Source organism: Rattus norvegicus, chromosome 10 (genome assembly GCF_036323735.1).
Source record: "Rattus norvegicus strain BN/NHsdMcwi chromosome 10, GRCr8, whole genome shotgun sequence".
NCBI lineage: Eukaryota > Metazoa > Chordata > Mammalia > Rodentia > Muridae > Rattus > Rattus norvegicus.
The window spans coordinates 70960814-70988466 of record NC_086028.1 but is presented as its reverse complement, the minus strand read 5'-3'; the positions used below and the strand labels follow the sequence as shown (position 1 = coordinate 70988466).

General features: G+C 43.4%; 2 protein-coding genes across 16 annotated transcripts in view; one reads left to right on the top strand and one right to left on the bottom strand.

The window, feature by feature from the left end:
* The window catches only part of LOC134480843 (large ribosomal subunit protein eL21-like), a 1068210-nt gene that overhangs the window by 687912 nt on the left and 352645 nt on the right, over positions 1-27653 (top strand). The gene's annotated exons all lie outside the window — the stretch shown is intronic.
* Positions 1-27653, bottom strand: part of Bcas3 (BCAS3, microtubule associated cell migration factor) — a 459409-nt gene that overhangs the window by 182026 nt on the left and 249730 nt on the right. The window contains exon 24 of one of the 15 annotated variants that reach the window (XR_010055214.1): positions 187-27302. The exons of the other annotated variants lie outside the window; for them this stretch is intronic. The gene's annotated coding sequence lies outside the window, so the exon portion shown is untranslated. The remainder of the gene's footprint in view (positions 1-186; positions 27303-27653) is intronic. 15 annotated transcript variants of the gene reach the window in all.

Sequence of the window (27653 nt, the reverse complement as noted above, 5' to 3'; positions counted from 1 at the left end):
AACACTCCCATTGGGAATAGGGGAGGGAGGGAGGGACGGAGGGGGAGGAGAGAGAGAGAGAGAGAGAGAGAGAGAGAGAGAGAGAGAGAGAGAGGGAGGGAGAGGAAGAAAGAGAGGAACAAGTGAAACAGAGGAGGGAGGGAGGGAGGGAGGGAGGGAAGCTTGCTTTCTGCACAGTCCACTCACTGTTTCATGTCCTGCTCTTCAGCAACAAACAGGGCGAGCAGGTCCTCCACAAGGCACTCCTGCTGTAATTCATACACTGTTTGATGTGGCGCCCAGAAAGGAACAGGGGATAGCAGCGCGAGTCTAGAGGGAAAGCACTTAGAAGCCAATGAGTACTCGTGCACAAGGAGAGAGAGCCTGTTTCATATATGGATTTTTTTCAAATATATTATTGAATAGATCTTTGGAGTCTCCAGGGACAGCCAAAATGAATAAAATCCTGAATTCTACTTAGATAAATCAGCCCTCCACATTGGGCATCTTTTCATATCCAAATCAATAGTAGATAGATGTCCCCCTCCCCACAAGATGCACAAGAAAAGCAAAGAAAGAGGAATGCGGAGTTAAAAATAATCAATCCCAAATGGCCTCAGACGCAGAGTCCAGAGCTAAGACAATGTCAACGATCTATCTGATCACTACAGCAGCCAGAGATAGACATGTTTGTTGTATTGTTAGGAATATCTACTTCAGAACTTGATGCTCAATTAGTTTGTGATAGTATAGTTGATTAGATTCTGCAGAAAATATTTCTTCAAGAAAGCATTTTCAAATGGGGGCAGGGGTCAGCCAAATACTCCGTGAAGTGACCTACTTCTGATTTGTCTGCATGCAACCAGTTCCCAAGATTAACCTGTACCCACAGACCAGATTCTTCAATGCGTGTGAGCCTTATACGTGTTATATATGCTCCAAGGAAGGGAAAACATAATCTATTATCTGCCAGCTAGTATCCCAAGCTTCACAGCATGACATCACTCATCAGCTACAGAAGACACAGTTGCAGAGAAAAAGCAGCCTTGCAATTTCTTCCCAAATGCTGAACCTGGACATAAAAATAAAAGTGGAGGAAGGAGCTGGAGAGAGGAAGGAAGTCTGTGGGAGGGGCAACCTGTCAAACACAGGTATAAGGGTGGCTTGGGAAAGGAGCCAGCAAGAGAGACATTACCACTGGGGGGGATCCAGGAAGCAAGCCTCCACAAGCCACGGCTTCCATTTCTCCACTCTGTGTATACAGGCACTGCTCTAAGGTTACCCTCAAAGACGCAGACAGGAGACATGCACCCTTCCCTGAAGCCACAGAACAAAAAAGAAAGAAAAGAAAGAAGAAAGAAGACAGCTGACTGCCATTCCAGGTTTTGGCTGGAAGTATTTTTACCCAGTTAAACCCAATCCCTGGACTTTAAAGACTTTAAAAATAATTTCACTTAATTAAAAACCTTAATCAGAGAATCAGACTTAGTAACAACTCTAGGATTTTTTTTTTCATTTTTTTGTTTCTCTTTCTTTCTCTCTTTCCTTTTCTTTTCTTTTTTTAATCGTGTCTGGCTGACTGTCTGTCTATGCTTTTGGCTTTGGTGCACACCAAGTAAATGATTTGCTGATAGGTGAGATTCAGCAAATGCTTTTCCTCCTTTGAATGCCTGGTGAGCATGTTGGGAAATGTCATTTAAGTCACTTAAGACAATCCCATGAAAAGTAAAACTCGATTCTGAAATAAGAGTATAAGTTAGAGTTTAAAAATAAATTAAATAAAGGAAACATTAAAAGATAAATGGCGCAGGATGCTCTGTGGCTGAGGTAATCGGAGTGCAGAGGGGAGGAGGGTTACGTTAATAAATGATTAAAAGGCCTTAACAAGGGCCTATCAGGTTGACCAGGAAAGCATTCCTCTGCCCTGCTCCTCCCCCAGACCACCTTTTTTACATTTGTTTTCAATGCAGATCAATATGGTTTTCATTTGCTGATTTCCATAATGCCGTATGTGATCTGCCAGTCTGACATGATGAAGCTGGAGAGAGCTGAAGTCATTCGAACGTTCTCGCTTGCATGACTGTCGCCAGTTCTCCAAATGCCTGTTACCCGAGAGCCAATATCTCCCTCCTGCTTATTGACAAATACCAGAAAGGTTTGCCTTGGGGCAGACGTCAGAACCCAGGCCTGGGTGGCAGATCTATGTTGAAATTCAAACTAAACCTTAGCCTTCCTCGGCAGCTCCCCTTAACCTTATCGCTTTACTCCACGCCTTAAGCTTGGTTAGATGAAAAAAGAGACAAGATTTAAGTGTGAGCTATCCATTCCTAAATACAAATGCTCTGTTTCTTGGTCAAACAATAAATCTATAAGAAGAAAGCATGAATGCCTGGCGGGGCACCAAAGTCCAGGGACTAGCGACTGCTGCAGGCCACGTTTTCAAGGAGAAGCAGCATAAGAATCTTTGCTAAACTTTATGAAAAACTACCAGTTATGAGTTTGTTCACACTTTGCTAAACCCAAAGTGTGGTTTGTGCATGGACCCGCATTTTATAACCATGCCCCCCCCCCACCTCTCTCAGTAAGTCTCTTATGCCTTCTTCATCATAAGGTAACATGGGTTTGTCGAAGGCATCCCACAAACCACTTGTATGTTCTTTAACGTCCTATTAAAATTCATCTCATTGTTTGTAGATCACCGTTTGAGACTGGAAAGACAATTAATTCAATGGGTATGCTTCTGAGATGAATTCTTTTGTCTTTTGCAACCTAAAACCCAAAGCAAATGAAACTAATAAATGTACCAGGTCAAAACGATGCGTCAACATTACACTTCACGGATGAAAATGCACTTGGGGCCAGCGCCTGTACTTCTGACACAATTCACGTCTTCTAACTTGAACTTATTAAGTAAGAAGCTGGGTGGTGGTGCCACACACCTTCAACTCCAGCACTCAGAGGCGGGATCTCTGTGAGTTCAAGGCCAGCCTTGTCTACAGAGAGGGTTCCAGGACAGCTAGAGTTACGCTAACTGAAGCTACATAGTGACTCTTCCTTAAAACAACAGCAGCAAAAGACAACGAAGCCCAAAGCCAGTGGTGGCACTTGTACTCTAGAACTTTGTAAATCAAACTGTATATATTGGTTTAAAAAAACCAGCTACTTGGATCCTCCCAAAGATGAATATATCGTGCTCAGCCAGCAGACCAAGTTTTAAAGTCAGTCAGGTTTCCAAATATCAAGTGCATTCCAACCTCAGCTCATGTCTGCAACACTGAATTCTTCTTTCTTCCCCTCCTCCCTCCCTCCCTTCTTAGTTCCCTTCCTCTTCCATCTGAGGTCAAGCTGCCTCAAGCAAAGATTGCAGGCAGGCAGTGTGACAAGTATTTTAGGTGATCAGGGTGGTCCATGGAGAGGAGCAGCCCCTGAGCTTCCCCACGTGGATGAAAGTGCTCTGTTATCAATAGCTTAAAGCAGACTAACAGTGAGGCCGGGAAAGCAGCTTTGCTTAGAGCAGGGACTGTCCAGTTTGGCATTTCCCTGGAAAATAGTATCAGATTCTGCCCCCAATGGAAGAGCAGTTGACATCACCACATCAACAACAGTTCACTATGGAAGCTGATGAGTTCATATCAAGTTGCTGTGAGGTTTAGGAAAATGAATCAAAAGGGAAAAAGGTAGGAACAAAAGCAAAGGAAGATTGCAAAGGCACAAGATACCAGTCAACCAGCATTTGGGAGGCTGAGCTGGAGGGGTATGGGCTTGAGGCTAGCCAGGAGCAGCACTGTCATGGCTGGGGTTCAAGGACACAGAGGATATATGATGGAGAGAACACATTTCAAGGAACCTCTGTCATCTCTGAATTGAGTGAATAGAAGTTGCTGTTAGGGCTGGGGATTTAGCTCAGTGGTAGAGCGCTTACCTAGGAAGCGCAAGGCCTTGGGTTCGGTCCCCAGCTCCGAAAAAAAGAACCAAAAAAAAAAAAAAAAGAAGAAGTTGCTGTTAACACTGGGTGTTGGTGAAGCTGGGAATGTTTTCGGGGTAGCATCTTCTAAGCACATTGAGCCATCTCTTCCCTTCTGAGGCTCAGAATAAAAACAATAATCAAAAATAACATGAAGGAGAGGCAAGATGGCTTAGCAGACAAAGGCGCTTGTTGCCAAGTCTCACAACCTGATGACCTTCCGGAGGGTGGAAGAAGAGAACCAATTTCTGCAAGGCACCCTCTGACATCCCATGTGTACCTAAACCCCGGTGTTGCACCCCCATCCCTGGACAAATAAATGAACGTAGCTCTGCGTCTCCTAGAACTCACTCTGTAGATCAGGCTGGCCTTGAACTCACAGAATTATGCCTGACTCTGCCTATGAGTGCTGGAACTAAAGGTATGCGCCACAACCACACAGCTGGGGGAAATTTTCAAACTAAGAAAGCAGAGAGAAAAAGTACTGTTGCTTTTGAACCAGGAGGAGGGGTTCCAGTGATGCCCCTGAATGGGTGAGGCTGGAGCTGTGTTCCCTTAAAAGAGAAACCCTGATTGTCTTGATCTGAGAGGGGCTTCTAGGAAGAAGCAACGGTGTCAGGAAGGAAAGGCCTCTTATTTTGTGAATCCAAAGGATGGAGCAAATACTGATAGTTCCTTCCACATCTAAGAAGGCAGAGAAAATTGTGCCTTGATATAGAAGGACAGAAGGCATTTATTTTATTTATTCTATATGCAGCCTAGGCTAGCCTGGAACTTGTAATCCTCCTGCTTCAGTCTCCCAAGTGCTGGAATTTTGGACTGTCGACCATGCCTGATCAGAAAGTGTTTCAAAAATATTAACTAGGAAAGGTTTGAAGCCCATGTGGTATTCAAACAACAACAACAACAACAACGGCAAAGTCAGGTCATCAACCAACAGTTCCCTGAAGAAGGTGTCTATTCTGCGAGGAGGCAGGATGCCTCAGCCAAGCTGTCACTCAGCACTTTTTAGGGGCCAGGATGCTGAGGAAGGACCCATGAGTTTTGAAGCTATAGCACCCCCTTTTTTTCTGAAAGATAACTTCAATATTTTATAGCCTTCTTGAGTTTTAAAGAAACAAACACGAAGTAGAGGCGAAGCTGAGGATGTGGCACTATAGAGAGTACTCCCTCAGGGATGTGGTACTGGAGAGTGCTCCCTCAGGGATGTGGTACTGGAGAGTGCTCCCTCAGGGATGTGGCCCTGGAGAGTGCTCCCTCAGGGATATGACACTATAGAGAGTACTCCCTCAGGGATGTACACTATAGAGTGTGCTCCTTCAGGGATGTGGTACTGAAGACTGTTCCCTCAGGGATATGACACTATAGAAAGTGCCCCCTCAGGGATGTGGCCCTGGAGAGTGCCTCCTCAGGCTGTGATCCTGGCAAGGACAGGACAATGCAAGTGAAGTTTAGGTTATTTGCCTTTCCCCTCTCCTCATCATCCACTGCTCATGTGATGTCATGGCCAGCATTTTTTAGGCCTGTACATAGCAGCCCCATCTTCTTCCTGGTTTTAGAACCCTCTATACCAGTGCTTCTCAACCTTCCTAATGCTGCAACCCTTTAATACACTTCCTCATCTTGTGGTGATCCTCAACCATAAAATTATTTGTTTGATACACCATAAGTGTAATTTTGCTACAGTTAAGAATCACAATGTAAGGGGCTGGGGATTTAGCTCAATGATAGAGTGCTTACCTAGGAAGCGCAAGGCCCTGGGTTCGGTCCCCAGCTCCGAAAAAAAGAACCAAAAAAAAAAAAAAAAAAGAATCACAATGTAAATATCTGGTACGTGACTCCTGTAAAAGGGTTACTCAGCCCCAAAGGGCTTCGACCATTTTTGGCACAGAGGATCTCTGACCTTGTTGGACTATGTTGCCTGTAAGGCTGGTACTTGCCACACGTCATACAGAAAGAAAGAGTTCCTTGTCTTGGAGGAAGACAAAAAGCATGGGAATCCTGTGGTCCATGAGCTCTGCATCCACAGGGGCTAACAGTGGGTCTGTGGAGGCAGCAAAACGGTGTGTGCAGGCTCTTAACCTGACAGTAATGGTGGTGATGTATGATTTAGAAAGGAGGAGAAATTAGCAGTAACAGCAGGGACAAACAGAGCTGGTTCTCACTGTCATTTTATGGGACACACCAGAGAAGCAGGTGAAAGCTGACGGTCTAAAGGTGACCGCCGAGAGCACTCTTGCTTGAGGGTCACATCTGAGATTCACTCCCCTTTCACCAGGGTCCCAGAGAACTCAACTACAAAGGAGGTTTGAGTAAGGGTGAAGAACCAAGATCAGGAGCTCAGGGGAAGGATTTACAGTCACGGTCTGTGAGGGAAATGAAATCATGAGGTAAGAGACGTATTAGTGATGCTAAGGTCAGGACCAGGTCAGGCTGTGTTAAGACAGAGGAGGCCTGTCATGGGATTGGAGGCAGCCTTGTGACTTGGCCTCAGTTTCCTTAACTCTAAACATACCTGCCACCAAAACTAATTATTATTAATTACACAAAGAGGAACTGAGGTCTGATAATCCATTAGGGAGCTGGGTGTGTCTGCAGGGGCAGATACAAGGCAGATCGCAGACTTTCTCCATCTTTGGAGATGGCACTGGTGACAGATTTGCTAGACCTGGAGCAGGTAGAACTCCGTCACACACATCTACGACTGCTCCCGCTCTGCAGTCCACTTGGGTGGTGGTTATTATTTTTAATGTATTCCTACTGCAGTAGGTCATAAATAAGCTTACCTATCCAAATGAGCACAATAAACGATGTGAAGTAGCACACTGGCCCATGAGCAGCAAAGACCCAGAAGGCAACGCTTAAAACACAAACTGCCAACAGTAACCTGATCAGGTTTCATAAATCAGAGCAGCAATGGCCCTAAAGAGTGGCAATGAGCGCTCCAATAATTGCAGCCTCCTGTCTAGGAGCATACTGTAAAAACAGCCACAGTAAGCAATCCTCCTGGCCAATCAATAGACTCCTACTAACCTCCTGGCCAATTACAGGATGATTGCCTAAGCAAACAAAGAATTATTGGCTGTTTAGCTGGGACTTTATTCAGGCCCCTCTCTTCCCTGTTTCTCATTCTGTTCCGCCTCTCCTACCCACCCCCTTTCCTGTTAGGAAAAAACCATCTGCAAACACCTGATATTCATCTAAGTCCCCGCAGTTGTACAGTCTTGTTAAATTGTTACCACCTTTTCCACAAGCAGTTTTGGCAATTAACCTCATGGCCAGAGACTTCAAAGAAAACAACTGTTGAGTTTAACCTCTCTGAGCTACCATAGATTCTTTTATGATTTTTCCTGAGACACTTTCATCCAGAGGAAAAATGCAGACTGATAAAATTAATGTTTATTTTAATATTTGCTTAATTTATTAAGAAGGCAAACACTATGGATGTTGGGCCACAGCAGGATTCACTCGAGTCTCCTTGCTACCACAGAATGGGGGCTTATTTTAATTTACATTCCCAAAGCATGTGTGTACCTCCCTCTGCTCTTCCACAAATCCTACACTTGCTGGAATTCAAGGATTTGATACATTTGACCCTCTCTTGCCCTTGTTCACAAATCTCTCATATGTTTTTCAGAACTGTTTAAAAGTTCAGGATGAAAAATGCATGTGAAATGAATGCTAAGAACCCAGTTGCCATTAAAAATCTATTTTCATTTTATATTTTTACCCTTGCAGATACACTTTTTACCTTAAAAGCAGGGCTAATCCCCCAATTCTCATGAGAAGAAACTACTTGCAATAAAGATCAAAATATATGACTGGGCAAGCAATACAATTCTTCTCCAGTAACCGGCAGCCTGAGTATTTCTATGCAGTCTATGCTGTGTAACCAGCCCTGTACAGCCGTGAACAGCAGCAGCCATGGGCCGATTTGACCGGCTGAAGGCAGGCTTGTGGAGGGCTGTGAACTCCTTCAGGCCACAGAGTTCATTTAGAATTTTAATAAAAGTGATTACGTATTTAGTAGACCCTGAGAACTTTGGAAGCCCCCTCTCTCCCTGGCGATGGGAAGCCCTGGAAAACTGCCACTCTTATGAAATCTAAAGAACCCTGCTAACGATGTGGAGCATTCGTGTTGCGATCTAGACAGGGACACGGGGCTGATGGCACAAATGCATGTGTAACAAAGCGAAAGGGCCTTTGCTTGATAATTACAGTCACCAACGCTGATGCTTATAATTAGTTCCACCGAAGCTACACCTAACTGCTTCTCAAAAGATGACGCTCTGTGTACAATACCATGTGATCCGGCTATTTCGTAAAAGGCTTCCATAGGACAAAATGGTAGGTACTACAAGAGCATCAGGCCACAAGCCTTGAAAGGCAGAGGTGGAGGCACAGTAGTCTGGAGGGAGTCAGAACAATGCAGATTGACCATGAGGTTCCTTGTTCACTGTTCATGGGCAGTCAAGCATAGTAGCACTGAGCCTATAGGGAGGCTGGGCAAATAGAATGGAGTTGTGTACATAAGACAAAAACCACTGAACTGTTTTAAAAATAGGAAACATCTATAAAAATGGGATTCCCTGTCTCTCTTGACTAATAGAGAGTCTGGCAAGAACTGTCTAGCACATAACATTCAGTGCATAGTAAATACTCAAAAGGGGTCTTCTACTTGAGGAACGCATAGAGATGGTTAGGATATGTATGAGGAGGCAGAGAATGTACCAAGTTCTGGGCACAGTAGGATGTGTGAGGCACATATGCATTTTCATTTTATTTTATACTATTTTTTTGAGACAGGATCTGTGCTGTCAAATTTTATGTCAATTTGACACAAGCTAGAGTCATCAGACAGGTATTGAGAAAATACCATTGCACAACTGTGCTGTAGACAAGCCTGTATAGCATTTTCTTAATTTATGATTGATGGGGAGAAGGGCCCAGCCCACTGTGGGTGGGACCCTCCCTGGGCTGGTGTTTATGGGTTCTATAAAAAAGCAGGCTGATCAAGTCATGAGGAGCAAGCCAGTAAGCAGCACTCCTCCATGGCCAGTGCATCAGCTCCTACCTCCAAGTTTCTGCCTTGCTGTGTTCCTGTCCTGGCTTCCTTCAATGATGAACAGTGATAGAGCAGTGTAAGCAAAAAGAAACCCTTCTATCAGGGTGTTTTATCACAGCAGTGGAAATCCCAACTAGGACAGGCTCTCACTCTGCAGATCAAGCTGGTCTTAAACCTCCTACCTCAGCTTCTTGAGTCTAAGGGGGAATATATGAGCCACAATGCCCAGTTCTATACTCAGGTTTCCTAAAGGTTCAATGTGTCTCTTCCTAAAATTCCCACGCAATAAGAATTTTATAATGTTTCTTATGGAATTCGGTAAATAAATTTGTTTTGGGATTAGTACTCTTAGCCCTCAGATGTGTTGGGAATGTAAAAGTCTCTTCAGACAACTGGGAAATAGCTAGTCTGTACCAAGGAACCAGATGAGTGACACAGAATACCAAGAACTGAGATGTAGGTGCCCACTAACTTTGCTCCGATAAAGACAGGGCTGGAGGTAAGAGAGCTTGCCGCTCTTCTAGAGGACCCAGGGCTGCTTTGCAGAGACTATGATCAGTGACTCAGAACTACCTTTAACAACCATTCTGAAGTTCCAATACTCTCTTGGGACACGTCTCCATAACGCACACACACATACACACACGCACATGCACACACACACGCATACACACACGCATGAACACACACACGCACACACACACACGCATACACACACACGCATACACACACACACATGCACACTCATACACACACGCGCGCACACACACACACATGCATACACACATACACACACACACGCACGCATATACACACAAGTCTTATCATAGGAGCACAACTGTGCAGCTTCCTTTCCGTCAATTGGTTTCCCTTAGAAATAGTGTTTCTCAGTCACAGTTCACACAATCTCAACATGTTGGGGGCTTAGTTGTCCATTACTGACAGTGCCATCTTTGTGCTGCATTGGAGGAAGGAGAAAGCAGAACACCAGTGACGAGCAGTCTAGAATCCAGTCTGTCCCCAGTCTCAGGATTCTTTCACAACAGCCTCTGAGCCCTCTGCCAGGGAGCTCAGGAGTCGAGGGCGGTACTGAGAGGGCACCTGGGAACGCTCTGAGGATCCGGGCTGCACTGGATCAGTGGACTGTGACATTAGACAATATGCCTTGGAAAGCAACTTTCCAGGAAGCCCCAACTGGTACAGGTAAGCCACCCTGAAGCTGACCCTCCATGGTTTGTGGTGATTATACACCAGGGTCAGTCTCTCCTAGGAAAAGTCCAGCTGCTGGAAAAAGGACAAAAGCCAGCTTCACTGGAGGTTACAAGGTTCTGGTACTCATAAAGCAGAGACAGGTAGATCTCTGTGAGTTTGAAGCTAGCCTGGTCTACACAGGGAGTTCCAGGACAGCCAGGTCTTCCTATACAGACCCTGTCACAAACAAAACAAAACAAAACAAAACAAAACAAAACAAAACAAAACAAATAACCATTCAAAATCCAAGAAGAAGATAACAGGCAGTCTTGTTGGAGAAGTAGCCTGGAAGAAGATGGAGAAGCTGGCGGTTTGTGCAAACTAGTGGCCTGGGTTCAAATAAGTCAGGCAAGAAAAACATCTCATATACATGAAGTTCAATCAAATCTAAAACTTCCTGTCTACTCTTGTTAAAAATTTCTTTCAAAAATCAGCAGAACTCTCTAGGGAACACAATTTCTGGTTATTCTTATGGTAACATGTAGCAGTATGATTTCCTTTTAATTTTCATATTCTTGGTCAACCCTCAGTCAAAGGGGAGGACTGTTTGTGCTGAACATTTAAGCACCATTTTTAAAAGCAACATTAAATGACACAAGGGCCTGGTGCTGGGCTACACAGTTGAGTGAACTCCTGCACAGATCAGCGAGATGGCTGGAGATGCCTCTCTCCGTCTGTTTTTCATCTCCAAAGTCTGTGTACTCAGCAGAGTGTGAAGAGAGCCTCTCTTCCCCTCCCAACCCTCTCCCCATGGTCCTCCCCAGCCCCCTCCTCTCTCCAGAGCCCCGCAGCAGAGAGCAGGAACTAGAGCAAATGCTTTTGTGAATTAAGAGATCTCGTGAGCGTAAATTTGGTCAGGCTGCTCCCTTCTGCAGGCCAGACCCTGCTGCTGCCCCAGGATGTGAGCTGTCAGTTTGCATAGCTGGTGATGAGCTGCAGAGCCATCAGCAAAGGTGAGGACGGCAGGAACAAGAAGGATGCAAGACTGGTGGAAATCATTTCACAAGGAAAATTTCAGCCATCAGTGGGAGGAAGCTTTGAAAAATGCTGCCATTTCCGAGTCAGAATGAAGGAAAAATTAAATTACTGCCGGTGAGGCGAGCCAAAGATGCATCTTCCTCCAGGGAGAGGTCTGATAATGGTGAACACTTGACAGCTGGCCTGAGTTGTTATCTTGTACTATCACTGGTTATGGTCTAAATGAATATTTCTGATAAGGGAAGAGAAGGAAAAATTTAAACACTTTTGTATTTTTATGTTTTAAAACATGTGGTGCTGAGCCAAATAGGTTGGGTCGCTTTGTTACCAGTGGCTACTGTCAAGGCTGTGACGACCCAGGATAGGAATCTTACCAATACCAGCTACTCCATATGAAGCAATTCTTCGATGTAAATAAATTCACTAAGAAAATTATCATCAACCTTTGGCTACCACAACAACCAGTAAAAAGCACTTCCAAGGGGGCATGAAAATGTCAAGAAAATAAAGTTACTTAAAATAGCTCCAGGTGATACAGTAACAGGCAGAAAATATTGTATTGCTGAATGAGTTTTGTAAGCTACCAACAGTCATCAGATTTCAAACATTCACAGATTTTATTTCTTATAAAAGAATTAATCCAAATACCTCAGAAAAATAACAGATTAAGGAATCAACATTTTAAATGTTAAAAAAATAAAATGAAACAAACAAAAACAACTTGTTTATTGAGTCACTGACAATTCCAAATCCTGGAGGGATGTCTTGTTTTAAAACTCTTGATCTGTTCCTATATATAGCAAAGGAAAACGAGTCTGAGTTACTGCCCTAAATCTTCCCAGTACAGGATCAACCACAGGATCTAGACATCCGTGGAGACGTTCATTGAGATTCCAAGTCCCTTGCCTTCCTTATACAAGTTGCTGTTATAGCCTCAGAAGAGAAGTGAAGTCCTGAGAATACCCTCAGAACCCTCAACCTACTGAAACAAGGACAGTCCCAGTCCTAACTTACCCTGCCTTGTACATTCCACTAGACTTGATGATGGCCAGTGGCCAAGGAACGAAGCAGGGCTGAGGGTTGGGCCATGCAGAAATGCTAGAGAGGAGGAGCTAGGAAGTCTTGCATGGAAGATTAGAAAAAAATTAATTTCCATGTCATTCTTCAACAAGATTTGATTGTTAATTGCCTAAAATAGATTTGGCATAAGTAATATTTAATATACAGAAAAACTCCATGGGGTTCCAACTTGATGTTCCACACTGAGGATTCAGTCTCTAGCCCAGCAGTTTGGGGATGTTTCATATCTTTCTGTGACCTACACTTTAGCATGCATTTGCAAAGCACTATGCACTGTCCAGAGGAAAGCTTTAGTTAAACCCTTCCCGTAAATACCTGTGAAAATCAAAGTCAGATGACCCATCTGTACTCTGTATCAGTGAACTCAGAACTCATCCCCACCCCCACTCTGGGCCCTTGACCTGCCTTAATATGAAAGTATATAAAATGATATCAGAGTATGGTATTTTAAGAATGTTTCAGAGTAAGGTCAAACTGGTGTGAAGAACCCTGCTAGTGAAGGCTGAAATAACAGTCTGGCTGAGCAGTCCTAGGTGCAGCTGCCTCCAATTACTAAGCACATCTTAGCCATGCTTTCTACTGAGGAAACAATGCAACCAAGGCCTGGAGTCAAAAAATAAAAGTCGGAGAATTTAGTAACAAGGCAAACTGGACAAGTGTCAGGATGCTGTGGCCATCCCAGACAGACACTGTTATCTGACTCGTACCAATGACAAAGCAAATTCTGGAGAAAACGCTTCTGACAGCAATCTCCAAGAACCTGTAAGAATACACCAGTGCAGACACCCCTACAGCATCCCACGATGCTCACAATTCACTGACAGAAACGAAACAAGGTAGAGCACAGTGTATCACAGGGCCACAACTGCCGCGCTCACACTGGGTCATCCCACACAGTCCAGCCTCCAAACAGACGTCATCAAGTCCACTCGTGCAACGCAGTACACGGAATACCATAGATCATCCAAGCACAGGATTTCATATTGACTGCCCCTTCCTGCCTTCACTTGCATTCCAAAATCCTTTGTTGTTCCCCTCATGACAACACCTTATCCCCCCAACTGAAGAGTCTCTGGTATCCCTGGAAACACAAAAACAGACACCACTTAACTAATATACCAGATTTTTATTTTATACAGAAGCTGATAATGTCCACAGCTCTTCCATTTCCAAAATTCTCTAGTGCCAAAATCCACTTTGGTCTTCCCTTACCAAAACTAGGACCCTGCCACCTAGTGCCATGGAAAGACAAACAGGAGGCAAGACGTCAGCTTCAGTCACTCATATCTGAGTGACATTTGGTCCTGCTGATGACTAACCCTGTCTCTTTAGTCACACTATATATATCCCTCTACAGTCTTTGCCTCTTTTCTGCAATGAACTTAATTTCTAACTTCAAAAACTGGTCAAAAGGATTAAATGAGATAATGTATACAAATCATATGTGCATTTCTTTCTCAAGGCTGTCCAACCTTTTGACATTAAAACCTGACATTGTCATTGTCTAAATCGGGGTTTCTATTGCTGCAGCGAAACAGCATGAGCAAGCCACTCAGGTGTGCCCTGTGGGTGCCAACTGTTAAGCAAATGTTTCACGGGAAAAGAATGGATATAAATTTTGTCCAAGAACTATGTTCCTGGCTAATCATAAACTAGAAGCTTAAACATTTCTAACTTTCAGAGACGCCAAGGACCAAAAGACAGAGGAATTGGGAGAAGGAACTGGTATGTGGCTTTACAAGCTGTGACTCAAGGAGCTCTGGTAACTGAGGACATCAAGCTCTTAAATGGATGTTCTTTCTAACTTCCTCCCCACACGTACTCCATCCTGTTGCTAGAATACTCTACATTTCCAAACCTTCCCCTCTCGTCCCCATGCTTCTAACACTTCCCATCCAGTCTGGTCCTAACCTCCCTGAGAGTCAGATCCCACCCCTCCTCTTCTCTGCTATGTATCTTAAGCAGGCCTGTCCCTCCCCAAATTAGTCCAGTATGTGCAGCTCTCGCCAGCAGGAGTTCTCCTCAATCTTCATTTTCACCTGTCAACATCCCCCATCCCTCACATTCTAGCTCTCACTGAGGGAAACTCTCTGATCAGCCATTCCCTCCCTTGCTGAGAGAACTGTGTCAGCCTGGTCTATGGTCACCAGGATTTTGTTGCCATCCTCTGTGCTCTCTTCTCTTTTTTTGTTGCCTCCCATAGCAAGGAGCATGGCCTCTTTGACTCGCTGACCTGTGCTCTGCAACAACTATGATACTGAGGAATCAGTAAAACCATTCACACCTCTGTTCAGGCTGAGTGCACACAGGGACTCCTTTAATGGAACCCCTACATCAGCTTTGCCAACAAGAGGCCACTGTGGTTCAGGTTACAGACAAGGCTTGCATGTACCTCAGGTGATGTGAGTCCAGAATAGAAAGGAACAGTCAATCTCCCTCCTCTTAATTTTTTACTGAAAACAGATTTTTTTTCATATGGTATATTCTGATTATGCTTCCCTCCTCCAAAGCCTCCCAGTCCTCCCCACTCACCCTAGTCTGCACCTTACTTGCCCTCATTAGAACACAGCCAATCCTCTCCTGAGAAAGGGAAAAGCTGAAGCAGAAGGGCACATGTGGCAAAAACACAATCCTCACAAATACGGAGATGGCAGTGGGAACCTCTCAGGCCAACTGCAGACACCTATAACCTCCTGGCATTACCTCAAAGAAGGGAGGATCTCTTCTGTCTCTGAAGCAGTCTTGTTTATGTAATGCTGGCTGACCTCAAACTCACACCATGTCCCCTGATTGGCCTTCCAAATGACCCAGGAGTCACCACACCTGGTTTATACATAGATTCTTTCCCCCCTTAAATTGGATTACTTTAAGGAAAAATGTTTTTAGATTAAAAAATATATCCATAATCCAGAACTTGAAGCACAAGCAACTTATATGAAGTTAGCCTGGGAGAAAATACAAATAAAAGGAATATTACTTTATTCTTAAGAATCTAATACTGAAAACCTAGCATGTTTCCATTATATTTTAGTTGCTTTTTTTTCTAGGCATAATAATTTAATGAGCGTTTGTAAGCAAAAGTATAAAATAAGTTTCCATGTAACTACCGGCTGGGTAAGGTGATGCATGCTTTCCAGCACTTAGGAGGTAGAGTTAGGCTCAGTGAGCTCAAGGCCAGCCTGGGACACATAATCACCCCTACCAAAAAACAAAATCAATCTTAGCAAACATTATGATGAAATTAGGACAATGCTTGCTTGCTATCTATCTATCTATCTATCTATCTATCTATCTATCTATCTATCTATCTATCTATCTATCTGTGCCTTTTCTCCTTTTAAGCCTGCAGTACTGGCGAAAGCATATCAGCTATAGTGACTATCCATTCACATTTGTGGAATAAATAATATGGGAATGAAAAGGATGCTCCAGGTGTGGGATCTGCTGAGATTCTATGGGAAAAAGAAGTCCTAATAATAAACAGTCACCACATGTGCCAAGAGGCTAAAAGAAACGAATGCTCAAGAAACATATTTTAAACTTCAAATAAGAAAGTCACTTATGCCAAAAATATTTCATGTGTCTCATAAATCATATCTATCATACAATCCAAATGTTCTTCAATGTCTCAATACTTCCACTAAGTAGACTATTACATTGTATTAATAATCAAATACAAAGAAAGACACACAAGACTTTTTACTCAAAGAGGCTGAAAAATGTTGAAGAGACCCTAGACATGCATGTGCATCCTGTTCTCCACAAGCAGGCCCAAATCAGTAATATGTACCTAGGTAGCTCATCACTTTCCACCGATACTCCACCAGATGTGTCTAGCCTCTAACATAGTTCCCAGGTTATTAGAACTAAGGTTTGTGGTTTTGTTCACGTAGAGATCTGAACATTTATGTTGTCTAATATAATAGCTATTAGCCACTTATGGCTAAATGTAATTGCAATGACATGAATCTATTCCATATATCTAGTTCTCACCAGGTATGTGGCCCTGTCACAGAGGACAGCACAGACAGCAGAGTGCTCAGATCATTACAGAAAGCTCTACGAGACAGTGACATCCCAATTACCAAATGCAGAGGCTGCATCTAAGCACCACTGTCCCAAAGCATCACTGGTAATGCCATGAATCCACTGTCTTTTGAGTTTTGTACACTGAGAGTGAGATTGCTCATTCTCTACCACCTAAACGGATGAAGTCATGCAAGAGAAAATCGGCCTTGAGGACTCAAAACAAACCACTGTGATACCATGCCACTGCAAAGAACCCATGTCTATTGTCCTAGTTTGGGTGGTGATATCCCCAAGACTATTTGCTAAAAAGCTAGGTTCTTGGAAGTGGTAGCACCTTCAAAAGATGGAGGCTTACATGATGGGGATCCCTGTAGACATGTGCTTGAAGGAGATCCTGAAACCCTGGATTCTTCCTCCTGTGCACAGGAGCACAAGAGGAGGCTTTATCCTGCCAAATGCTCCTGCCAACAAGGCCAGACTTGCCATAAACCTAGAGAAAGGGGTCCCGAATTCTTCAAAACTGTGAGCCCCAGTAAACATGTCTCTTTAAGTTGATTTTCTTGGGCACTTTGCTCCAGGGACGGAAATCCAAGTGACAGAACTATGCATAGAATACATGCAGAGGTGTCCTGGTAAGAAACGGTATTTCACATTTTGAACAAAATCAATACAACCGTAGTTTGGGATACACGTTGCTCAGATCTGCTATGTACATATGCCATTTTAAGTAGGTGCATGCATTTTTACCTTAAAAGGTTCATTGCATAGAAACATCTGGCCAGTATGTAACAGGGTCAAACAGATCCGGGCTGGGGAAACAAGAGCTGAGTCCTTTGAGCCTTGGTAGATCCTTGCTAGTTCTGGACCATTTGAGCAATGTACTGGATTGTGTGCTTTCTCCCAAATAAGAAGCAATATGAGGTCATTTTCCTGCATCTGGAGTTCTAAATAAGATGCTGCATATCTGACATCATGGGAGTAATATGTGACATAATCAGACATACTAGTAATGACTTTAGAAAGACAAAACCTGCCACAATAATGCCATATACCAATAGTGCCGGTTTAAAAACAGTCGCATTAACACATAATTCAGGACTGACACATTTGAAGCACACAATTTCCTAAGAACGGAGTATCACAGTATCTCACTTACTTAGCACTCACATGAGCTGTATTGAAGGTTTGTAGTTATATGGTTTTTCAAATGGAAGACAATGTGAGACATTTTTATTGATGTCTGGGAACATAAGATCTGCTATTCCGACATAAACAGCAGAAGCAAATGGAGCCAAACCCCCTACATTCATGATCAGGCTGAGAAACCTTGTTCTAGAGAGAAAAACATGACAAAGCAAGCTCTCTGTCTTGAAATGCTTACAGCCAAAGCGAACTGTAGCCAGGACGTTGCTGGAGAAGCACCGAGCGATGCTTGTGTTGGAAATATGGGAAGCGCTACAGGAAGGGAAGGCGTGGGTAGACATCCAGGGAGTGTGTTGAGTCTAGGATGTTATTCAAAGACAAGGGGGGGAAGAGGAAGAAGAGGAGGAGGTGCTGTACATCAAGTTTGGAGCTGGCCTTTGCTTGGCCAGCACTTTACGTAAGGAACCAGATAGTAAGACTAGCTGGGCCATAGAGTGTCTGTTAATACTGCTCAACTCTGCAAGTAGAGGGTGGCCACACACAAGGACAGCACATGAATGCCAACCCTGTGGCTGCCATCACCAAACCTTAGGGGATGAGCACAAACATCTGATCTCAAAGAGTTGTCAGGTTTTATGAAACTCTTCTTCATTTGATTTCTTTTCCTATCCTGTAACAATATGAAACTGTTCTTAGCCCCCAGGCTGAATATGAACTGGTGGTGGCAGTAGCTTGCCAGCCCTGCTATGGTGTGCACACAGGACTTCAAGGTGACAACTTCACTGCTCAAATAACAAACACAGCAGTGCAGCTGGGAGCTGGGGAAGCACCGGGTGTCTCGCAGCTATCTTGTGCTGCAGAAGGAATGAGCATCACACATGACCTGTCATCATCTTCTCTGTGGTACTTACAATGAGATGGTGTGCTACTCAGGGGAACAAATAACAAGGCTCATTTCAGGCCACTGTGGTGAAATGACATTTACCTAATGCAGATACAAATTTTGTGTTAATTAGTGGGCACTTGACATTGATGTGATCTGATTAGTGGGGCAAACTAGCTCCCCAGAACTAACATAGTATGTCCTTGAATTGTGAGAGTTAGGGAAGTGTCAAAAAGCACCAGCCAATGAGAAAACATTCAGAATCACCTGCTATAGGCTGAGAACACTAACCACCTTACAATGACCAAGCAGTGTCCCTATGCAAATCTCAACCCAGTGGCACATCACTTAATAACTCAGTGCTCTTACCTTATCACACAGCCCAAATCTTTAATATTTTATACATAAGGATATATAAAAATGATATTAGATAAGATATTTATAAATTAATTATAATTAATTAGGTATAAGTGTATACTCAACTAATATTGACTCTCATTAACTTGTAATGTAATTACACTATTTCAGTTTTTTTCCTCTTTCTAAAATGTGCCTCCCATGATGGTTTCCCAACTTTGCAATAATTCTATAACCAAAAATACAGAAATTTATCCAGTCTGAATTTCTCATTTTAAAGATTCCTATTTTTTTTGTAATTCCATATATGATTATTGTCATCCTTGGAAGAGGGTGCCAGGTCCCCTGGAGCCAGAGTTACAAGTGGCTGTGAGCTCCTTTCATGGGTGCTGGGAATCAATCTCAGGTCCTTGGGAAAAGGACTACATGCTCTTAAGTATGGAGCCATCTCTTCAGCCCAATATTCTCATTTTAAAAATGAAATAATTGGCAAATTCATAGAGGAGGTAGCACAACTTGGAATAAAGGGTAAAAGATTAGTTTGAAAATATGGCGGAGGTGGATGAAGAGAGCAGTTAATGGTTACAGCTTGGCTGGACAGCACAACAAAGGAACTGGCTGACAGTGACTGGTTGAAAACATCAAACTAGCAAACAGGATTTTGAATGCTGCCCACACAAAGAGATGATCAGCGAAAGGTGACAAGTAAGAGGGTTAACTCAACCCGAGCAACTCATGGAGAGCCTATGTAGTCATGCCACCTCCTTACCTTTTTATTACTACATGACACCTAACCCACTTTTCTCTTAAACAAGGGTTGTAGACACAGACCTGCACGGTTCTGAGTCTTGTCTCTATCAGCCTCAGTGGTAGTCATCGAGGCACAATGCTTCTCAAAGTTTCTCAGAGCATCAAATTCTTCATTTATAAAATGGAGATAAAATAAGAAGTCCCTTGAAAACGAAGATCACTGTACTTAACAAATATTTTAAAAATCAATACAGGTTCCCTGTTACTACCAATCTAACTACTATTGCTATGGCTTCCATTTCCCAAAGGAAGATGTGAACAGCACCTATGCTAATTCCTAACATTGTTCTAAACTGCACTCACTTGACTAAAGCTAATACTACTTTCCAGTTAAGACACACTCTCTCTCCTTTGTGAGTTTAATTCCCCTTTCTTTGCTATATCTCCAATATTAAATACTTTGTGGTCTTTAAATGCTTTCCTGTTTCCGACTCTCTCCATGGACCATGGAAATCCTAATTATGTCTACAACACACTGTGCTACAGGATAGTAAGGAACAAAGGATAATCATTTTTGAAGGTTCCAATCCATTTTCAAGGCAAGGGCGATTACAGAAGGCATCCTTCCAATCCATTTGCTGATGAGGCTGGGAAACAAACTATTTTCTTTTCCTTCTTTTCTAGCTGGATTTCTTATGGGTCCCCACAACCTCAAAGACAGATTCGGACGTCCCTGAAATCTTACTATGCCAGTCTGAAGCCACGAAAAATTAACACTAGGACGCTAAGATCTCAGATTGTAAGTACTTGAGGAGAAACTCAGTTTAGTACAAAACAACCAAGTCTTTTCCCCATAGCAGAGAGTGAAGCAAATTTGCTCAAATTTATATAGATGTCTGCTGCCCTAGCACATACTCCTAGTAGTATTCTAGAAACTGGGATATTGTCTGGCAACAAGTCTTCATCTGCAGGCTAACAGACAGCCGCAGTCTTGACTTTTCCTCCAGGCCTCCCACTTGACACCATTTACCCTACACTCAGACCTAGCTGACCTGCCTTTATACTTGGGAAGACTTTAATCCTGAAGACAGGCCTGACTGCGTAGGAACCCACGTGAACCTGAGAGGTCTCTCTAGACCCCCGTCGGTGTGTCCTCTTTCACTTTAACCACACGCCTACCTTCAAAGCATCTTTCACACAGATGATTTTGTGTGCCCATCAGACTGGATTAGATTTATAGCTTATTTGAGCCTTGGCTATCTGACAGAGATCTCCAAGCTCGGGAGACTTTTTCTATGAAAAAGAATGACAGGCAGAACCACCGCCTGCTTTGGAACTCAAACTTTAAGATGCCAGGTCATAGGCAAGGATTGGGCATTTTCCTGTCTGTGGTAGACAATGTCTCTTCACAGTGATGGGAGGGGTGGACTATGTCTTCTATTGACCTTTCCTTTTCTATCTCCATTATGCCTTTAACACCGGTGCTTGAGAGAGTGTGCAAAGGTGCCTGCAGGTGCTTTATCTTTCTCCTTAGAGCACTGCCAGGTTTCCAGGGCACACAAACCCTTCCCCAAGTACAGCTGTAGGTGAAACTCTGACCATTCAATGAAATCTTCAGTCACTGTGCAAGTGTAGCACAATTCATCTCTATCAGCACTGACCTTGACACGTATACTGGTGTTGCAGAACATTCCAAAGGAAAACAGAATTTGGTGTACACTTGGTGAGCAGTAGGTAGGCGGTGACCCACCGACAGACTTGAAATTATTGATTTATGAGATGCCCAAAGGCCAAGTTCAAGAAATGGTACTTATCTGAAAAGTTTTCATTTGTGTTCTCAAGTAATTGTGGAATGGTGTCATTAGTCATGGGCATACTGCTACCCATGAAGCTTTGACCCAGTCTCGCTGAAAGCTCTCAGTGGACCAGAATTGGTTTCTTTCTTTTTCTTCTGTCAGCATTCTCTCTTGTAAAAATATTAAGAAGGGAAGGTGATTATGGGGATCTAACATTAGATTTAGTAAAAATCACTAGAATAAATATATTAAAAGTATGATTTAATGATCTGAGAAAGTAGGCGAAAGTGTCAAGTCTAAAGAATTTTAAACCGGTTATAGGTCGAAGCATTAAAACTTCTTTGGGGATGGAGTGGCCGAGGAGGGGAGCATGGCAAGACATCTGCCAGGGGTTAATTGCAACCCTGCATGAAAAGCAGTTAACAAGTGAGAATCAGAACACCCAGGAGGAAAGGAAAGCCGGCTCCCTCGCCATGAGAAATAAACAACAAAGAAGAAATATTTCCTTTGGCTACTACTACCTTCTTTTCAAAAGCTCAGAGGGGCTGTGGGGAATGCCAAGGACTGGTTTTCTCTCAGCTCCCTCTGAAGCATTTGTCTTCATTACCACTCTTTTTAATCAGGGTTCCTTCATGAGTGTTGCTGCTCAGCCCCTGAGGGGCAGCTCTGCTCTGTGATAAATCAGAATCCACACCGCAAGTCACTACTCAGCACTCTCAGGGAAAGAAAAACAGACAAGTGCCCACCACAGGCTGAAAAGGCCCAGAGGTCGCAAGAAGGAAAGGCCTCAGTGCAGGGAAAAGCTGGAGTGGGGGCAGCAGGACACCAAGGCAAACAGAAATTGGACAGACTTAATTACAGAAGTTTGGAATATCATTTCATTTTAACTACAAATGATCATGAATTTGTTTAATAGATTTTATTTTGTAGCCTTAATAATTTTATACCTAAATCAAAACTTGGTAGGCCCAAGAAAATGGAACCTCAGATAAACTAGACTACTACCACCAAAACTTCCTTATCTGTACTCCATTCTGTTTTAAGAACCTTCTAGTGTTTACTTTACTTAAGTAGAATCAGCATCGTAAAGTTATAAAGACATAGTATCCCCCCCAAAAAATCTCAGAAATAACCCAAGTTAAATATAGTTGGTTAAAGATCATTAATCTTTATTCAAGTCAACTGGTCTGGCTGGTTGCAGAAGATCAGTTAGAATGGTGATTCTCAACCTTGCTGATGCTGTAACACCTTATTACAGTCCCACCCTGTACCATAGAATTATTTTTCTTGCTACTTCATAACTGAAATTTAGCTACTGTTATGAATCATAATAAAAGTATCTGATATAAGACCCCAAACAGGTCACAATACCCGGGTTGAAAACTGCTGTTCTAGAGCCTAAAATTCTATACCCCATATACACAACCTTGTGTCTTATGAATGGGTTAAAAGCTGAAAGAATACCAATTATGGAGTAGTAGCAGGCGGAAAGTAGAGTCTTAGTTATTTATTACCCTGATTTCCCTGTGTAGCCCAGGCTGGAACTCACCCTTACAATCCTATCTTGCCTCCCACATACTGGCCTAACAGACATGCTCCAACCTGCCAGGTACTAAGGCCCCATTTCTTTATCTCTAAAACACACTTCATTTATTTCTTATGCATGCTATTGAGTTGCTAAGACTCCCCTAAATTCAGGGAAATTTTAATTTCTGAACCTTTTATTTTCTAAGTGTCTTAATGGGCTGGAGTGCTAAAAAGATTTATATAAATACAGAAAACTAATTTCCTTTCTTTTTAGAAAGAAAATAGACTAGTACAGTGGTAAGTTCTTCTAGGGCACTAGAATACAAATTCTGCTATAAAATCACCAGAGACGGTGATTATGCAAGTAAGCAAGCTAAAAGTTGAGGCCATGACTTCCAAAACAGATGTCAACGTTTCTAATGTGAAATTTAAAACACTCTCAACCCATCTGCCTGTTAAAGAGTGTACACAGGTTGGGCTGTTCAAAGATATCGCAGGTAGCCTTCAGGCAAAGACCTACTGTTTATATGTCACCACACCCTCGCAGGAGCCAAGGGTCACTGTTCCAACTACACTGTCCCCTGCTCCTTCGTTTCATGGGGGGTGGCATTTCCCACATGGCTGGCCACCCCTGTAGACTTAGCTCTCTACACCAAAAGGGCTCTATTCCATGCCAGTCAACTGTGGTTTATAGGCACAGGTATGTGTGTCATTTCAACACTACAACCAACAGCAAAGGACCCAAAATCATGAAAGCAATGCCCACCTTCTAGTCCACAACAAGCAGCCAGCCCCACTTTCCTCTTTGGAGCTGAAACTCAACGTCTGTTGTGATTCTGGGATAAAAAAATTCTGCAAAGAGCTTAGGATGCCAGGGAGGGTGTAAAGCAAGTGCCAACTACAGCTCCAGGGCAAACATGTCAGGTTTTAAAATAGCAGGCAAGCAAAGGCCCTCGAGGGCAGAAGTGCATGGAAAAACAACATTGTGCCTAGAAGAGTGTTGGCTATACATGATGAACCAGGGAGGGCGGCAGGGCTAGACACTAACAGCCGTGGGACCAATCTGGATACAGTGCTCCAGGCAACACGTAATCAAGAGTCAGTTGTGTGGTTATTCTGATGAATGGGGTCTAAGGGTTGTATTGATTATGCTTTTGGATATAAGAGAGCTAAAAATGACAAGGAAATTGTAGTGAATAGTTTCTCATAATTAACTGGGAAGACATTTTGTTTGCTGGCTTTTTTAGGAGCCCTGCATGTCAGAATTCAAATACTTGTGTGATGATGATTAAGTACTAAGAGGCATTGGATGAGCTTTACACAGAGGTGTCACGGTAAATTAAAGATGGGTCACATAAACTTGATAAAGGTGAAGGCAGTCTTTCAGATGTCTCCCGAGTATGTGGCTACAACCTGCAGATACCGTGGGACAGCACCAACACACGCTCTGTTAGGGAAATGCCAGCTGTCTGTGTGAGGGCAGCACTCAGGGTGGGTGGTGAGGCATCACCTCTATGAACAAAACCAACAAAGCAAAAGGCACTGCTGCTCTAAGCAAAGCTGCACATCGCCTGCCAGCAGATGGGGACTTTTTTATTTCCAGTCTGCAATCCTGCACTGGCTACGAGCAACAGCTAAGTCTGGCTCCTGCAGACCTCCGAGGGACTGGGATGAATCAAAGAGTCACTTCTAAAATATGGACACGGAAAGACAATAACAACAACAATAATAAAAAGTCCATGAGTGAATAAAACGTGGGCAGGAAGCTCTTCTCCAACAGGATCCCTCTGAACAGCACAGCCGCTCTACACTGCCAGAGGGCTTCCGAGATGTCGAAAACCCTAGGAGTTGAAAATCCAATTGGCTATTATAAAGCAGCCTGACTCAGACATATTCTCATTCTTGACAAACACCCACCCACCGACAGGACTGGGAGACACATGGCAGCCAGGCCAAGTTGTCAAAATTGATCATTATAAAACGTCTATCTTCCAAAAGTACAGCTTTGCTCAATGTGATGTTTCCCTTGGAAGAGCGATCTTCTGAGAGCTATAAAAACGTGGTCAGAAAGGATGAGGCCTGCACTTGTTTTCTAGGTTAACAACCATGTTAAGAATGTAAAGGTGAATGCTGGCCTCAGAATGTTCAACAGCAAACAAGAAATGAATCATCTAGAAAGGTTCTCTACTTCAAAGAAATCTGTAATTTTTAACACTCCCCAGAAAATGTCCTAGGTCCTTAGCTCCTTTGCCTTCTTCTCTCCCTCTCTCCCCTCAGGTCCTCAGCACTGCTGCATGGCAACATGGAAGTTCACAGCTAGTCGCCTGATCTCTTGATCCTCTATAAACAGCACTTTCAAAAGTGCTTCCTGTCTCACTCTGCACTCGCGTGAGTGTTTCCTTGGCTCAATCAGCTGCCAAGCCAAATCCCTTTGGTGGAGAACTGGCAAGCACTCAATACGGGCCGTCCCCTCTCCACCTTGGGTCTGACATCCGGAAGTGACTTAGGAAGCACTCTAATGGTTACCAAATTTTTGGAAAGCGACTCAGCTTTCCTGGGCAAGCCATGTGTTTAGGGGAGATGGAGTCACTAATCATCACTTGACCCTGTGACAGACCAAAAGTTGCCCTTTTCCCCCCAGGAAAAAAGAAGAAATGTACCAGCTAGCACAGTGATGTGGATGCGCAATCATGCTGGAGGAGACGGCAGCGACGCCACTTTCCAGATGTTTGCCATGACGGTGCACAGGCAACACAGAGAAGCCGAGAGGTTCTGCAGCAGACCCTACACTCGCTGGCTCGCTCTTTTTCTACATCCTTTCTTCAAGTGCTGGGGACTTCCTATGGCCGTCCAGTGACTCAGAACAGAGAACAACTGAAGATCTGCCCATCTCTTCTCTGTCTCTGAAATGCAGCTGCATGGCTGTGTGCGGTATCAGATGTGTGTGATTTGCCTGAATGCCTCACACACTCGGCACTTCACTATCTTGTGCATCACCCAAGTCAAGCCTGGACCAAAATGAGGCTCTGCACACCCACCTCCTGCTTCTGAGCCCTGCATGAAACCTGAGTGAACTTAAGGCAGACCCCACTCTCAGACCTCCTGGAGGACTTGCTTCTATGTGTTTATCCCTGCTCACACTTCTACTGGTGGGAGGCTTCCAAAAGAAAACCGATTTAGCTGTCAGACTTATATGATCAGGGAATCTCTAAGACGAATAAGTTCTTTAAAAGAAAAGTCAAACTTGGAGTATACATTTGAATTCTTTAATCACGTTTTCTACACTCAGAGGGACTTGTGGTGCTTCTTTGAGGAGTGTCTTCCCCAGTGCCACACAAATGCAATGCAGGTTCTCCCTTCACAGGGGGTCCCTAACAGAAGGACTTCCCTGCACACAGTTTTCAGGAGTGTGCTTCTTGGCTTACCCTTTTCAAATAGCACAGGCTGTGTGTGAATGTATAATGTTCAATATAATTCTTCTTGTTTTTAGTCTCCTTTCTTCAACAATAAAGCAAAAAGAGAAAGGAGGGGACATGGGGCTGAGGGGGGGAGGGACAGTTAAGCAAGTACAGAGCATGGATTTCAGGTCACAGTGACAGATCTGAACAGCTTTAACAGACCTCATCTAAGATGCTCAGGTCAGAGTACCGTACGTTTAGAATATACATGTAGGCTTAATTAATTAAATTTTCCAAATCAAAAACCCCAAATATTCCAATACCCCAATGTTTTGAGCAGCACACTGGTACATTTCAGGTTAGGGATCGGCCCAGGATCGGCCTACTCTGCACTACAGTAACTTGTTCATTTCCATCTCTGGGAAAGTCAGACCAATGGGTCTCAAAATCCCTGTGAAGCTCCAGTTCCTCTGGGCCCCACAGGGCTTTCCAGACACTGTGTTGCTCATCATAGGATAGGATGTGGTACTGTGATAAGATAATGTGGCTGGTGCAATTGAGGAATTAATTACAAGTAGAAGATGTAGCTGCCAGCCATTAGTTGTACAGCACTACTGGAACAGGAGCAATGGACGGAGATGATCGCCAAGGCCACCCTACCATCGTCATCTGAAGCAATTGAACGCTAAATCTTCCATCAACCCAGGTTCGTGCATAGAGATACAACCCCAAAATAGACAGTATTTAGCAAAAGCTTAGCCATAGAGGTCACTAAGTGTACAAGTACAACATGGGCCAAATATCACCCATGAAAACGTCAAGGAGCTTCTACCTCACGTGTAAAGGTTAGATAGGGAGAAATGCGGGACATATGACTATTCAAGCGGACTGACCTATTCTTTAAAGATCTGTCATAATATAAAACTTAGGAGCCTGTGATGAGGGAGGATAATGCAGGGCGTTTTACTGACTGCTTGGGAAAATAGCCCAGAAAAACATCTTAACACATCTGACAGTCTTGGTGCTGTGTAAATAACATGCTTCTGCATCCAAGGTAACAGCATGAATTTGCATTGCCTCCTACAAAGGAAAAGTCCCAGGCCTGAAAGAGTTAAGAGAGACCAAAATTAGACACAGTTCATGTTAAAGGTTAGAAGAATAATCAGTCACTTGAAAAAACGCTACATAAACATTTTTCCGGATGCAATTTTCAGTCCAAGGATACATTTCCCAGTAGAAATCAACAGCTAAAAAGGAAATCATTTCGTCTCCGTAAGTGCCAAATTGTATCCTGATTTTCCCTGGTCTGGCTCAACTTTCAAAACCAGTGGTTCAACTTCTGCAATCTTTCACCCAACGACTATATAAACACATCTTACAAGACAGACATGATCCTTGGGTGGGCCAATTTATGTTGGATTATGAAAATACTTAAAATACAAAATCGTATAAT